Raw genomic sequence first — 11,712 nt, forward strand, 5'->3', positions numbered from 1 at the left:
GTATATGGTGGCAGTAATGTGTTTGGACTTGGAAGTTCCATCATGTACGTATAAATACCATACTTCATGTGCCCTTAATTATCCGGTGCTTAAATGTCTCTTTTTTCTTTCTCTCTTGTAATTTATAATCATTCCAATAGAAAGCTAACATTTAGTGGATTTCATTCATGTAATTACTTGTCTCTATTTTCGATTTTATTTGATTACTCAGGTAAATTCTTTCTCGTAAAAGGCTGAAGATTTTATGATTTGATAAATTTATTGCATTATTCACAAAAAAATAAAAAAGATATATATATATATATATATATTGTAATAATAAAACGAAAAACACCCAGGATATTCCTCTTGTCCCTAGAAATTAATGAGCCCATAAAAGAAACACATTTTGATAAAATAAAAGAAAAAAACTATGGAAATCTTTTTAATTTTTTTACATTGCTCAAGTATGCTTATAAGAACACGTTAATTGAAAAGGCCGTCTCTAGAACTCTGCTAGAGTTTCGTTCTTTTTTATCATACGGTCTTGTTTACATGGGGTTGCATGGCAACCGTGGCTGGGCGACGTTCCTTTGCAGAACTCGCTATGGCTATGCCCCAGCCTCTCCCAGAGGTTGCTGTCCCTCCACGTTTGCCTAAGAGTGCAGATGGTGTTTTATATTTTCAGTTTTCGAAAGAGGAGATATCACGTTCGGCTGAGCCTTTCAAATATTCTATAGTCCTGAAGTTTCTCAGGAACCGTCCCTCTCTGGATGCCATTAGAGCTTTCATACGTTGCCGTTGAGGCCTAGAAGGTACGCTAGTGGTCTTTGCTATGTGGCGTTCTCGCAACGTCTTGTTTGTTTATCGTCTAAGGATGATTTCCTAAAAGGTTTGTCGCATGAAGCCTGCGATATAGATGGACTTTTCTATCGCGCGTTCCACTAGAATCTTGACTTCAGTGTGGAAAAGGAACCCTCCATGGTTCCGGTTTGGATTGTGCTCCCAAGTTTACCTCCAAACTTCTATCATGAGTTGTTTTTACGTATTTTCACTGCTCTTATTGGCAAGTTCCTTAGAAGAGACAATTCTACCTGATGTGTAACTAGCACGGATGGAGCTAGTTTATACATGGAGATGGATGTGGCGGTTCAACCCATTCTATTTTTCTGGATTGGAGTCCCTGGTATGCCCTCAAGTCGCAAACAAGAAATTATTTATGAAACTCTTCCTGCTTTCTGTTGTAGATGCAAAGTGCAGGGACATAACTCCCGTACATGTCGGGTTGGGAAGGCTGTGAATGGGGAGAAGACTTGGGTTCGGAAAAAACATGTTCCTACTGAAGAGGATCCGAAGACTATAAGGCCCCTGAGAATGATGTGGTTTAGCAGGTTGTGATTCAAAATGAATCTGGGAAGGAACTAGAGGTAGGGGGCCCGTCGAATATACAACAGGATAAGAGTTTGGTGGTGTTTTTTGATGTGGCTGGCCAGACAAGTTCTGGGAAAATTCTTGATGAGTTCTAGTTGGTGCAGTCATCCTCGTCTGAGTTGCAGATGTGTACCCAGCAGAGGGTGCAATCTTCTTCATTGGTTCAAACGCAAAGGTAGGTTTCTAAGATGATTGGAGACCCTCTTACGTCGGACTCGTACCATGCTAATGAGTTGCCGTTTGATGTTTGTCCGCAGGTGTATTCTATTGCTCTTGTACACCAAGTCCCTAAGACAATTACTGAAATAGAGGAAGTATGCCTTGAAGAATGGGATTTTCCAAATGTCGTAGAGGCACAAGTGCATGAGAGTCCAAAAAATACAAATGAAGTTATTTTTTAAGAGACCTCGGCTCCTTGAACCTGATCTTGGTTTGGATGTTTTGCCTCAGGAGAAGGACTACCATATGGAGTTAGAGGGTGTTTTCGCTACCAAAAGAACTTATTCCAAAAAACGGTTTGTGAATGTCAAGAGTTCTACTCGAGTCCAAACCCGAATCACTAAATTTTCTCTATGATTGGCTCCATCTTTATATGGAATATTAGAGGGATTCGCACCTCTAAAGGTTGGTTAAAGAAGTTGATTGGGTCCCTCAAACCTGTTATCGTTATTTTAATGGAACCTTTTACTAGTTTTGATCAAACTCACAGTTTGATGAGGTGTTTGAATTTTGAGAATGGCACGTCTAATGAAGCTGTTGGTGGGAAAGTGTGGTTATTTTGGAATGATGCTGTTGTGGTTCGTATTACTGGAATGACGTCTCAATTTATTTCGGCTCGTGTTGAAGCTAGCAATTAGGTTTTTTTATGTCATTTCATTTATGCTAAATTTTCTCGGAGTGATAGGTAGGAGTTATGGGTTGATTTGTGTTTGAATTGTACTGGAGTCGAGTCTTGTTTTTTTGCAGGTGATTTTAACATTATTTGTTCCGACTAGGATTGGAGGGGAGGTCAGCCTAGGCTTCAGGTTGCTATGGATGATTTTAATAATTGGATAGATCAGAGTGGTTTGATTGATATGAGAGTTGGGCGAAACTTGATAGGGTGTTTATTGATGCTACTTTATTGTCCCGTTTCTCTAACGCAATTTGTTCTTATCTTCCTCGGTCCACCTCAGATCATTGTCCCATGCACATTGAATTATTTGCTGATCCTTTCTCTTATGGTCCTTCTCCATTTCGTTTTCAGCAAATGTGGGTTGATCCTCCAGATTTTTTTGAATGTGTACAGAGGGCTTGGATGGTTCCTGTGGTTGGTGGGGGTTTATGGAAGCTTGCTAGTAAACTTAAATAGGTTCAAGTCATTCTCCAAGAATGGAATAAGAAGGTTTTTGGTCAAACTACCTCTCATATTGCCCATCTTGAGGGGTAGGTGGAAAGGCTTGAAAGCCAGCTTCAACATGAATGGAATGCCATCAATGACAGGGAGTTAGTCTTTACATCTCAGGAATTGTCTTCTTGGAGATGTAGGGAGGATATTCGTTTGGCTTAGATGGCAAAGTTAAAATGGAAGGTGGAAAGTGATAGAAACTCTAAATTTGTTCATGCTTGTTTGGCTAATAAGAAGCGCAAGTGCATATCTGGCATGAGAGCTACGAATGGGATCATGTTAGAGTTGCCAGAAGCCATCCATCAAGGAGCGGTTGAGTACTTCTTTGGTTTTCTTCAAGCGGATCCTCCCCGTGTTTTGCCAAACCTGTCTTATCTTATCTAGCCTGTTATTTCAGATGATGATAATGGTCATATTGTTTGTATTCCGTCTATGGATGAAATCTTTAAGGCTTTGTCCTTTGTTCCGTCTAACAGTTCTCCGAGTCCATATGGTTTTGGTGCAGGTTTTTTTAAGAGTTGTTGGGATATTGTTAAAGTGGACATCTTTGAAGCTATTTCAGATTTTTTCCTCCCTAAGAAGTTGCCTCGGTTCTATTCAGCCTCTTTCATTGTTTTACTCCCGAAGGTTGATGTGCCTACTGGGTTTGATAAGTTTAGATTGATTAGCCTATGTTCGGTGTTCTATAAAATTTGTCGAAAATTCTGGTTAATCGTTTGACAAGTCTTCTCCCAAGCATGGTCTCTCTAGAGCAAGGTGCTTTCATTCCGGGATGCAGTATATTTGAAAATATTTTCCTGACACAGGAAATGGTGCATTCTACAAACAAGAAAGCTCATGGTGGTAATATTATTCTCAAAGTGGATATGGCTAAAGCATATGATCGGGTTGATTGGTTTTTTTTTTTTTTTTTTTTTTTTTTTTTTGTTTCAAGGTCCTTCGCACTTTCAGTTTTTCTACTCAGGTTTGTGACATATTTCGGGCTTGTATCTCCTCTATTTGGTATTCTGTTATGATGAATGGAACCCCTAAGGTTTTTTTCAGGGAGGTCGTGGTTTACGCCAGGGGGATCCTCTTTCCTCCTATCTATTCATTATTCTTCAAGAAGTCCTTTCTAGACTCCTTAAGAATAGTGTTGTGGAAAAAAGATTTGGAAAATTTTCGCAAGCCAGAGGCTTCAAATTTCTCATTGTATGTATGTTGATGATGTGGTGATCTTGACAAATGGTAGCATGAGATCTATTCAGGAACTCTTGTCTATTTTTTAGAAGTATGAGACTTGGTCTGGCCAGAGTATTAATAGAGATAAGTTTGCGGTTCTTTTTTCTCAAAAAATTCCTTCTAGTCGTAAGAGAGCTATTAAGCGTATGACTGGGTATTCAAATGGCTCTTTCCCTTTTAAATATCCAGGAGTGCCTATTATTTCGGGGAGGCTCAAGCAAGTTCACTTGGAGGAAATGGTCATAAAAGTCCGCAATAAAATCAATGGCTGGAAGATGAAGCTTCTTTCATCAGGAGGTCATCTTATCCTTTTGAGGCATGTGCTCTCTAGCATGGCTCTTCATTTGTTTGTTGTCCTTCAGATCCTTAAATCTATTATCAAGGAGCTGCATAGCTTAATGAGCAATTTCTTTTGGGGAGAGGCTAGTGGGAAAGGGAAGAAAAAATGGGTAGCTCAGAAGAACATGTGTCTTCCAGTGAATGAAGGTGGGTTGGGTTTGCATCACCTAGATGATATGCAGAAGGCTTTGCATATGAGGTTCGCTTGAAATTTAATCCAAGGTAATTCGTTATGGGCTCAGTTTTTCAAGGATAAATATGTGGGCTCTAAACCTTGGGTTCTTATTTATGCGAATAACGGCACGAGATTTTGGAAAATGATTGCTAAAAGTATTCCTTCGGTTCTCGAAAGTTCTAAGTGGAGGCTCAGGGAAGGCAACATTTTCTTTTGGTATGATAAGTTGCGGGATTGGGGTCCCTTGTTTATAGATCTTCTAGTGGTAGGTAATCATTTACTTAAAGTTAATGACTGTCAACTATCTAATTCATGGGATGTGGACTTCTTGGTTAGTTTGGTGGGCCATGGTCATGTGAATGATATTTTGGAATCTTTAGCAGTTTGCAAGGGAGGATCGAATGTTTAGGTATGGATAAAACAAGAGAGTGGTTGTGGGATTGTATCCATATTAGGGGTTCTACTATAAATGGGCATCCTTGGATGTGGCATAATCTGCTCCCTTTGAAGGTTTCGGTTGTATGTGGAAGGCTTGGCATAATGCTTTCAGTGTGGATGATCGTCTCCGTTGTGTAGGGGTGCCGATTGTTTCTAAGTGCGATTGTTGTGATGCTAGTAATTATAAGGATCAAAATCATGTGTTGTTTGGACGGGATTTTGCTGCGCAGATTTGGCGCTATTGTGGAGCTATCTTTGGGTTACCGCTTCGTGGTAATTGGAAAGAGACAGTGTCCCTCTGGTTTCGTAAGCATATTTCTCTTCTCAGGTTGGTACTATTGTGGGCCAACTTCCTTCTTTTCTTTCTTGGCGTCTTTGGCGTCGTAGATGTGTTGCTCGTATGGAAGGTCAACTTGAGCCTTTTAATTTGGTTTGGCACTCGATTGTTCATGAGATTCGCACAATCTGCCAGGGCATTCACAAAGTTTCGAAATGCTCTAGGCATGATTCTCATATTTTACAATCCCTGCTTACCTCGCCTCTTATTCCGCCAAGGCGATGCTCGAGGTTGGTGGCCTGGCGCAAACCCTCTCAGGGTCATTTTAAGTTAAACACTGATGGTAATAGCTTTGGGAATCCTGGGCCGTCTAGGGCGGGTGGTATTCTCAGAGATGATCATGGTAATTTACTTCATGCTTTTGCCTTTCTTCTTGCAGTTGGTTCGAATAATAGAGTAGAATTATTTATGGCCTTAAAGCTTTCAAAGCTCTTAGAATTGACTACGTGGAAGTTGAACTTGACTCACTATTGGTGGTTTTGTGGTGGAAACAATGACGATGTGGGGTTTGGTATCTTGAGGATTTTTGGGAGGAGATTCTTGGTCTTTTGGATTTGATGGTCTACTCGATTTTCATGTATTCAGAGAAGGTAATAAAGCTGCTGACTGGCTTGCTAAGTATGGTTTGCTTGGTTATCACATGGAGCAACAAGTGATTGGGGAAGTGCCGAGGTTTCTGAGAGGTCTAATCCGCTTGGACAAGCTGGGTATTCCCTCGTTACGTTGTCGCTAATCTTTTTCTTGCTTTTGTTATTTCTTTTTTCAGGCTTGTTTAGTTTTTTTGAGTTTTGTTGGTTGTTTGGCTTAGGCTTGTTAGATTTTGTTTTGGTTGTTTGGTTTATTTTGTCACTTAGTTTTGAGTTAGTTTATAGCGTTTATCATGTAAGCTCCTAAGTATAATGATGTTATTATAGTATTCCTCCGCTATAAGTGAAGGTTGATTAATAAACTTGGGATGAGGTCGCTATGTGTGTGGCTATCGTCTCTTTAAATAATAATAAAAAAAAAAGTATGCTTATAAGAACATCAATTCATTTAGAAAAGTTTTTCTTTCTTACACATATTCCTTCCATTTAAAGCATGCTAAATTTCACATTGTAAATTTCTTAATACAAATTATGAAACAAATTATATATTTGAACTCATCTTCTGTTGTTATAATCAATCCTAATAAATATAAACAAATATGAAAAATTTTAATATAACATTTTTCAATTTTTGTACTCAAATCTTTTTCAATTATCTCATTTTCTTTGGATACAAGAGGAATGTTCACGGCGTTTTTGTTTTGTTGTAATAATATGTATTGTTTCTTTATGGAGAATGCAATAAATATTTCAAATTGTAAATCATTTTTTTAATGAAAAAGAACCTGTCAACAAATAAGAATCAAAATGTCAAGCATTTTCAAAATTTTATTGAAATTCCACCCATCTAGCACTTTCAACATAATTCATTTGTTGGCATATATTCTTCAAATCATAACTTCTTTGATTGTTTATTTATCCATGGTGTGTTTCTTGTCAAAATAAAGAACATTTTAAAAAAAAGTCCCTTAGCTATCAAAATAAAAACTATGGGTTTTGATTGACTAAACCTCAAGACTTTTATTAAAAATAAACATAAACATATGCTTCTATTTTGTGAAGAATTTTGGTATTTGAAAACAGAAGGCTTTTGTTAAAACAAAAAGAAAATATTGTAATAGTTTAACAAAAAAATGCTCATGATGTTTCTATGGTCCCCAAAAAGGAGGAGATTGATTTTTTTTTTTCTCATTTATCTCCTCCTCTTTAGGGACAAGAGGAATGTTATAGGTTTTTCCTGTTTTACTACAACAAAAAAGCCCATGATGTTTATGTTGTCCACAAAAAGGAGCAAATAGATGTTTCTTTTCCTTATTTATTTCCTCCTCTTTGCGAACAAAATGAATATTCTAGCATTTCTTGTCTTGTTACTGCAATAAGTAAAGCAATTGTAAACTTTTATTGAAATTCAACACAGCTAGCACTCAACATAATTCATTTGTTGAAATATATTCTTCAAATCATAACTTTTTTTATTTTTTTAATTCATGTTGTGTTTGTTTTCAAAACTGAACATTCATTTCTCAATGAACATCTCAACAAATTCAAAACAAAATTACATAATAAAGAACAGTTAAAAAAAGTTTCTTAAGTGAACTTAATCATCGCAAACAACATTAATCATCGGCAGTACAAGACAGAGGTTGGCATAGATTGGGTGAACATGATGATAAGCGTCGCTCGTGGCCTATCGACCTAGTGGGTTAAATATTCACTAGAATTTAATCAGAGGCTTCCTACGTTATGCCAGATATATTTTCTTTTGGTATCCTGATCACACGATTTCTGCTACGTGCTGAGGTCTTGCCAGATATTGTTGAGCGTGTCTGGGAGCCAATTGGACTAATCAACTCGTCCACCCCGTCACAACTACCCAATCACCCCATTCTTCTCACATCACAACTCTACATTTAATCCCCACACTTCACAACATCATTCCATACCACCACTAGGTCACAACTGCATAACTCTGCCACTTCACACTACTTACAGCCATAACACAATTACATAATAACACCCGTCACTTCATACTATGCACAAGCACAATACAAACTACTCCATAGAGCATTGTTCACAATTCCCAACACTTTACATCACCATCCACAGAACACTCCACAATTACACAACCATCCCACACTTCCTAACACATGACACAACACATCACAACAACACCAATCAAGCTTCATAATAAAATAACTATTGAGGGAAAGGAATAGGAATTATACCTTGCGTTGGGGCTGACTTGTTGTGTCGCTTGCTATCCGACAAGGTCTCATGGCATCAAAACCACTGGTTTGGCAATGGTCGCCCTTGGTGATCACTATTGTGACCTTAAAACAAGGCTGTTTGGATGGCTTGTAGCTAGGGTTTGGTGGCTTAGGGGGGGTTACCGTGGCTGTTGGACTATCGTGGGAGGGTTTAGGGTGGTGCTACAGGGTTGTGTAGTGGTGGCAAGGGCCACAAGGTGGCTTGCAGTTAGGGCTTTTGGTGCTGCTGAAATGGTGGTGGGAATTTCTCCCACCAATCCATGAGCATCGGATTAAAGTTTGAACGATACTTTACTACCTTTCGAATAGTGTCACGAAAATCTTGTCAGCTAAAAAACTAAGGTGATGTGAGGGGTTCGAACGATATAGATTTTAAAAGGTCACACAGGTGATGACTTTTTTCGCCGTAATAAGCATTATTTTAATTCGAACAACGTCGTTTCAATTCAACGAACTTGTTACAACGACATTTTGTCGTCGTAATAAGTTCAAAAATGCTAAATCTGGGTTATTACCTCAGACCACTCATAGCACCACACACTCCTCATTTCAGATTTCTTCTTCGATTTGTAAAGAGAGCTAATGTATTTGAGTGGCTTTTTTCTTCAAAAATTAAGATAGAGGTAATCACACTTGGGTTTAAAGAGAGACAAAGAGTGAGAGAGATAGAGATAGAGTGAGTAAGATTGAGGGAGAGTTGGAGAAAGGGTTGCACACGAATTTCTCTAAGATCAGATCTTTAGTAAATATCTATGCACCTTAACTCATATTCTTCATTGTAAAGTTTAGATGTTTACTAATTTTATTGTAGCCCGTAAATGTGGTGTAGGTCTTTTGTATTAATTGAATTGCATTTAAGATAAAATCTCTGAATTCTACTCATTAGAATCTATATCTATGTTTATTCATTTGTATTGTCCATGATTTCTGAGGTTATGTTTGTGAGTAATCACTATATTTTGAAGAGTGTATTTGTTGATGTTGTTTTGCGTTCAAGTCTGGAAACTGGGTTGCAACTGTTTGAACAATATCTGTTACCTTTCGAATGGTCATTATGCATTCAAACGTACACTATATAAGTTCAAACGTGAATTTCCATTATAGATTACACAAAATTCTCTAATTAAGATACTAACTAAATTCCAAAAATGTATTTTAAATTATCACACAATAGAATATCATAATAATAAACATAATGAAAGTATAATTAATATTTAAAAATATAATAGACAATGGGAGGTTAAATAACACAACAAAACAACATAATAATAAATTATAATTAATACTTAAAAACATGCACCCAATTGAATAAATATAATAATAAAAAATACTCGGTCAAAAGTAGTTAACATATGAGAGTAATTCTAATTAATATACTTAACAAAATACTTAATATATAAAATAGACATATACAACGTCTAATTATGAAAAATTTAAAATATTGTTACGAATAATATAGCACAATATATTAGATTTAAGAAAATCATATATCACAATTGATTATATTTAAGAAAATCATATAGCACAACTAATTAGATTTAAGAAAATCATATAGGACAATTAAGTCATATAGCAAAAAAATAATACCTAAATTATATAATTATCGATTATTTGATATATTCTTGTATCTTGAATTGTTGTTGTGCATTACTCTTGTATCTTGTATGTTACATCAAAATAAATCTTAAACCTGTTCGAAAGTTATCAATTCTATTGAACGGTAATCGATAACTCTTTAACTGTCCAGAGTGGATAGTTTGGGATTGTAAGATCATTCTCACAAACTACCAATCGTATTTGTTTACGTTCGACATTATGATTTTGGTAGAGTCATCCATTGTTATTCTCCGGATATGTAGTTTCGGTGATTGTGCATTGACGTTTTACTCGTCGGTGCACACGACTAAATGAGCATATTTGGAGAATTATAGGGAGATGCTGCCGAAATTTCATTGGACGAGACAGACAATAGTTGATAGGTTGGCGACTCTGATCTTACAATCCCAAATGGGATAGGACCAACTACTCGGTGAAAGGAAGAAATTGCACAATATATTAGATACGTGTTTGCTTATTGGTGCCCACGTGACTATTTGTAATAGGGTATTAGGCATGGATAAGATTTGGATGCGAGTTAAAGACCGCTTGGGTAAGGATTACAATGTATATGCCGAACCTGTTAAGAAATTCTTAGAGTTCGCATCCTGCATAGTTGATAGTGACAAGCGTATTAGATGTCCATGCCAAGAATGCAATAATTTACGTTCTCATAAAATAGACTTGGTGATAGAGCATTTGTTTGTCAAAGGTATTGACTAGGGTTATACTGTTTGAGTCTTATATGGAAAACCATATCCAATCTCTTTCGAGCCTCCACATGAAGAAGAAGACATCGATGAAGATGTACAACCAGAAGTTGTTGGTGATGAATACAATGAGGATATGGAGTATATATCGAGTGACATTGGCACACGAATGTTTATGAATGAAGGTGACACGGATACATCAAATTCAAATCAAATTCACAGTAAGTTTTCATTTACAGTTAGACTGCTTCACGTAAAATTCATGTGTCGATTATCTATTAAGATTGTCAATATGTTACTCAAGTTGTTTAAAGAAGCACTTCCATCAGACAATATTGTACCTTATAACTTCTATGAAGCAAAATAGTTGAAACGAAGACTCGGGTTTGATTACAGCATAATTCATGCATGTAAGAATGACTATGCATTATTTTAGAGAGAGAATGAGTAATTGAATGAGTGTCCCATTTGCCATGAATCAAGATGGACATTTGAGAAGTAGAATGTATCGCGAAAGGTCGTACACCACTTTCCATTGATACCTAGATTATAACGGTTATTTATATCATGTATAACGGCTATAAATATGACATGACACTCATCATCCAGAGTTAGGAATGATAGTGTCTTGACACATCCTGCTGACTTTTAGGTTTGGAAGGAATTTGATTTGGAACACCCATGGTTTGCAGAAGAACCTCATAATGTGCGACTAGGGTTGGTAATAGATGAATTTAATCCATTTAGAAACATGATTAATAGTAATAGTACTTGGCCAATTGTACTAATGCCGTATAATCTACCATCGTGGAAGTGTATAAAAGATCCATATTTCATTATAAGTTTGCTCATTCCAGGTCCAAGATCACCGGGAAGTGATATAGACATACACTTACAACTATTGAATGCATAATTGAAAGATTTGTGGGAGAATGAGGTCTTAACATTTGATTCATCAACATGCAAATCGTTCAAGATGCATGTTGTCATATTATGGACAATAAATGATTTTTTTGCTTATGGCAACTTGTCAAGTTAGATTATTAAGGGAAAAATTGAATGTCCAACTTGTAACAAATATACTCAATCTGAATGGCTTACGTATGAGAGGAAACTATGCTTCATTAGTCATCGTCGATTTTTACCAGATGACCATAGATGGAGTGAAAATTCGAAGATATTTGATGACACAATTGAATAGGGGCACCCTCCACCATATTTGTTTGGCGATGATGTACTTGGGCA

The sequence above is a fragment of the Juglans microcarpa x Juglans regia genome, chromosome 1S, assembly GCF_004785595.1.
Source record: "Juglans microcarpa x Juglans regia isolate MS1-56 chromosome 1S, Jm3101_v1.0, whole genome shotgun sequence".
Classification (NCBI taxonomy): Eukaryota; Viridiplantae; Streptophyta; class Magnoliopsida; order Fagales; family Juglandaceae; genus Juglans; species Juglans microcarpa x Juglans regia.